The sequence below is a fragment of the Arachis duranensis genome, chromosome 4, assembly GCF_000817695.3.
Source record: "Arachis duranensis cultivar V14167 chromosome 4, aradu.V14167.gnm2.J7QH, whole genome shotgun sequence".
NCBI lineage: Eukaryota > Viridiplantae > Streptophyta > Magnoliopsida > Fabales > Fabaceae > Arachis > Arachis duranensis.
Window position 1 is genome coordinate 102443166 of NC_029775.3, and position 5437 is coordinate 102448602.

At 32.2% G+C, this 5437-nt stretch overlaps 1 pseudogene; it reads right to left on the reverse strand.

Moving 5' to 3' along the window:
- The window catches only part of LOC107485328 (uncharacterized), a 5556-nt pseudogene extending 2245 nt beyond the window's left edge, over positions 1-3311 (reverse strand).
- Positions 3312-5437: the final 2126 nt, after the last annotated feature.

Below are 5437 nucleotides of genomic sequence, written 5' to 3' on the forward strand. Positions count from 1 at the left end.
TTACAAATAGAAAGAAAAAAAATATTATTTTAGCATTTTTCGAAAAAAAAAGAGTGAAATTTTTTCTAATAATAATAATAATAATAAGTATAGAAAAAGGAAGGACGTACATTTATATGCTGTGGGATAAAGAAACCGGGAACCGTATACTTAATCTTTGATGTAATGTTCTAATCAGCAATGACAAGAAAGTGCAGGAAAAATTGCGTGTGACAAGAGGTTAAGTGCATTTGAGATTTGAATATGAATGGTACTTTTTCCCCTTCTCTTTTCTGTGTTCACATGAGAGGGTTTTTCGTGTCGATTTTTTTTTAAAGTTAAAATGTTAATAAATATATAATATATTAAAAAATTGAATTTTATATGAAGGTTTTTGATAATTTTAATATTTATTTTAAAAATATCTTTTGATAAACTCTTTTTGTATTATTAGACATATTAATTATTACTTAATGCTCTCACCTTTCTTCTTTTTCAAAAAGTTCAAGTTAAGCATGATATATGCTTCGTCTATCATTTATGTCCTAGTTGTAGTTATCAAAGGATTATATATTGGTTACAACTAGAAAGATATTCGTGCGCGGACAATAAAGATGCAAACTATAATAACATCAATGTCTGTTTATATTTTATATTTTATTTGATATAAAAAATAAAAGAAATTTTGTATGTTGTAAAAAAAATTTATAAAAATTTTGGAAAAAATGAAAAGAGTTTTTGTAGAGGAAAAAGAAAAACAAATGAAGTTTGTGCAATGTTTTTGTCCGTAATTAAGGATGTGATGAATTGAATATTAGTTAAAAATAATTTGTATATATTTTATCATTTTGATTGATTAAGATTTGATTTGTATTAAAGATGACCTTTTAGAATGAGTCTAACAAAAGAAATAGATAGCAAAAAATGAAATAGAGTTTTAACATTGTAAAAACTACGAAAAGGATAAAGATTTAATGCAATAGAGGTACAAAAAAATAGTTAGAATGACATATCTAAAATAAGTCATGTAAGTCTTAATCTTCTGTGATGATAGGATATGTCATGTGGTAAGATTGGTAGTATTTAATATTTAAAATGTCGGTGTTGTTGTTGGATTTGCAAGATTGAGAATAATATGAAAAAATTACACGTTATTATATAAATTCCAAAAAGAAAAAAATATTGGTCAAACGTATTATCATGGCCGACAATAAATCAAAGTTGGAGAAATAGGTTTGTATGAGGGACCATGGATGTATATAGAAATGAGATGATAAAGAAAAAATTAAAATACCTCAAGTTGAACCCATTGTCATATATTTCTGAAGACTTTAGGATAAACAACATTCTCTGTGTTGTTAGTGTTTTCATCTTGAGCAATTAAAATTTTCAAACCTTTTTTATTTGTGACTCTTGAGATGGCAACATAAAGTTGGCCATATGTAAACACTAGTTTTTTCAGTAGCAATTCGACATGGTCCAACGATTGTCCTTGACTTTTGTTTATTGTCATTGCATAAGATAGCATAACAGGAAATTGTCTCCTTTGGAATCTAAATGGTATCTGTTTATACCATGGGTTGAGTTGTCCGACCCGGGATGTTCTACAGACAAAGCGACCGACCTCTTTAGGTCAAGCGGACCGACTTCTTCACAAAGAACTCGGTCCAAATCGACAGGAAAGCCCAAAGAAGGGCCCAACTCAAGGAATACGATCCTGATCCAAGGACAGCCCAAGCCTATAGAGATAAGGGCGGTTCCATGGAAGATAAGCTGACCTCGACAAAAGATAAGATAAGATAAGATAAGATAACTAACTTATCTTATCTAAAGAAGGCCACATCTCACCATTATAAATACACTGGAGCACCCAGGTATAACTCATACTCTGATTCTACTCAATACCTGTTTAATACCCTTGCTAACTTAAGCATCGGAGTCCCTTGCAGGTACCCCACCCTTCGGTGACAAGGGATCAGCAGCATTCTCAGTTCCACAAGTCGGACACACCAGCTCCGGCTGCTACACACCTGCCGGACATGTCGGCTCCGACCAGCATAGAAGATCTCGTCCGAGATCGACCTACAGTTTCAGGTAAACCCTCGAAACAGTATCCTTACATATGATGGTGTGAGTGTCATTCTAGGAATGAAGACCTTATCGAGACAGTGGTTAGAATTCAACAACTTTGCCTCGATAACTTCATCCCCAAGTCTTGTAATTATCAACCTGGTACCGTTGCAAAGCCCTGATAAGTGATCAATGTTTCTGATAAGCATAACAGGACAACCGACCTTTAGCTTCAATTCATGATTTGGAAGCCCTGAGCACCTAAGTGTTGCTAAAAATTCTGGTGTGTGGATGCCTTCAATTTCATTGCTACCTCCTTCGGACAGAGACTTATTGGAACTAAGATAGGTCCTGCATTGATTGTTGTTCATTGCAGTCATGTAATCATTTACCTCATCTACAACATGAATTGTAGGAGCTAAAATAGCTCGACCTTTCAAGTGGCTTTCGTTAGCCATGTCAGCAATGTAATCAGAATAGATTGCTTCAATCATTGCCTGTATAGGATCATTATAATTAGTGATAAGCAATTCAGGAGGTATGTTAATCATGTTTCTTCCATCACATGTTCCTTCAGATGTTCCATTGCCGACCTGAAGAATCCATAAGGCAAATTGCTTTAAATCTTCTGCTGAAGTATCTGTAGTCATACATTGTAGTCGCATGTTTACAGTGAACTTTAATATTTCACAATGCTGCCATAGATATGATGAGTTTAAAGACGCATTTACAATGTCTTGTCTTGTTCCTTTTGGGATCACTGGTAAGATTTGTCTAAAATCCCCACCGAAAACAATTGTTTTTCCCCCAAAAGGCAATTGTTTATTCTAATCATCTTTGAACCTCATCAAATCTCTCATTGTCTTATCCAGTGCCTCAAAGCAAAATTTGCTCATCATAGGAGCTTCGTCCCAAATTATGAGCTTAGCTGTTACAATCAATTCTGCTAACGGACTTCCTTGCTTGATGTTGCAAGTTGAGAACTCATCTGGAGTTAATGGTATGGCAAACCTAGAATGTGCAGTCTGACCTCCAGGTAGCAATAGAGAGGCAATACCACTGAATGCAACAGTTAAAACTATTTGTCCCTTTGATCTTAGTGTCGAAGCTAAAGTTTTTCAAAGGAAAGTCTTTCCTGTACCTCCGTGGCCATACAAAAAGAATACACGTCCATGATGATTTTTTGCAGCGTTGATGATCTTATCATAAACCTTTCTTTGCTCTACAGTTAATTTGGAGAGGCACTCAGTGTGTTTTGGCATGTTCCATTTTTAGCAATCAATGCACTTTTCATACACTTTTGACATCTTGCATGTTATGGTCACACTGATCTCAAAGTCATGATGGAAAAATGTATAGAGAGAAAGTAGAGTTTTATTATTTGCAAAAGCAAGAAGATGAAATCTCAGCATTTCTAAGGCATATCTTGAGACAATAAAGAAGTTTTAATTCTAGCTACAAATATAATCAAAGATAATCTGAGTGAAGATTCACCATTAATGGTGACATGACTAAAAAATCAGGCTTAAGTGTGTGTATTTTATATTCTATCCTCTACTTGGTTTATTTTCTTTCCAATAAGTTGTACTTTAGAAAGAGGGAAGTGTGTTTTTCATTTAGAATTTTTCTTACCATCTGGCTCCTCTAACATAAACAGGTAAACCCTCCATTACTTTAACAATGTCAGATTTCTATAATAAATGGGTGAAGAGACTTCTTAGACATGACAACACATTATGAGGTGAAATTTTAAAAATCTAAGTATAGGATATATAGATAATTATCTGTGTAATTAGAATGCCATAAATGAAGCAACAGAAATATGATACAATTTGGTAGAGGTTTGAATTTTTCATTTCATTCTAATGTATTTAAATGAAGTTGTATCAGTAATTAATTGAAGCACCGTGCTGCAAAATTTCAGCTAGATTAATTGTGAAAGGTTCAAAATCGAATTAAACAACAAAACCACAATGAAAACTCTAAATCTTAATTTGAAGTATATTTACATAACTCTGCATTATTGAAATTGAGCCACCTAAGAAATTAAGGGAATGTATAAAGTTGTTGGCTATGCAGAAGAGTGGTCTAATTGACTTAATTGAGGTACTATAAATAGTAGCACAGTATATGTCATTAAATTGACTTAGTTGAGGTACCATATATCGTTTAATGTATATAACAATGATACACTAAATGAAAATTTATATAGCATTACTTATATGTATTGTCCAAAGGAGATTATTATATAATATGCTTGATGAAAGTATAATGTGCTAAATAATAATTGTTTCATTCATTATTCATGTGTTTGTTATTTTTTTAAAATATTTTTTCTTCAATATTCTTTTATGCATATTATTTTTTTTTATAAAACTTGAATTATTTTTTATTTATAAGACACTCATTACTGCTATTTTTATTTCTTTTTTATATGGAATATATTTTTTATTTTCTATTATGATTTTATATATTCTATTAAAGTACTAAAGAGCACTAAGAGTACTAAAAAAAGAATATAAAAAATTAATTAAATATCTAAAATTAAATTTTCATATAACATCAAATAATTCTTTTAATTTAGTTTTAAAATGTAAAATGCTGTAGTGTATGGAAAAAAATGTCTACGTTTAGTTATGATGGATGAGTTAAGCATCCTATGAATCAAGTAACATTGCATTCATGTTAATGATCAATAAGTGCAAGAAATTTTATGGCACATAGTAAAATAGAAAATTTGACTTGTAAGATTTAAACGCTTTGACAACCATAGCATCTGTCAGTTAAGAAAGCAAACTAATTAACCATAGTGAATACATAAATCACTACCAAATTGCAGTTACTACATATACTAAGCTAGAATGCAAACAAAACATTTGTCTCATCACAACTTTTTAAACATACCAACACTATAACTAACAGAAAAGTTTTCAATCCAGCTTTTTTTCCACAATTCCTCTTAAAAGTCTTGTTAGCTGATGCTTGCACATCTATCGACACAACTCCTTCTGCTGTCGAGCCATCACCCATATCAGAAGATGACCTCTTGGCTGGAGTCTCATAGGAGCTATCACAATTGCTCTCAACTGCTGAATCCTATTGTTGACGAAAACTCGAGAATTAGCAAGCAAAACATGAGTGACCTCAGGCCCAGTAATCTCTATATAAGGTGAATTACAATAAAAAAACACAGTAATTTCTTACCTTGGACAGAGAAACTGTAACACCCCACCATACAGAGTCTTATGCTTAAGTCATAATTCAGAGATGGCAAGGTATTACGACCTCTAAAATAAAAATTAGTACGTATAATAGTATGAATAATTGATTATAACTAGGAGCCTTTGTAGAAAAAGGGGTAAACAAAAACCGCAACCTTAAAGCGCAA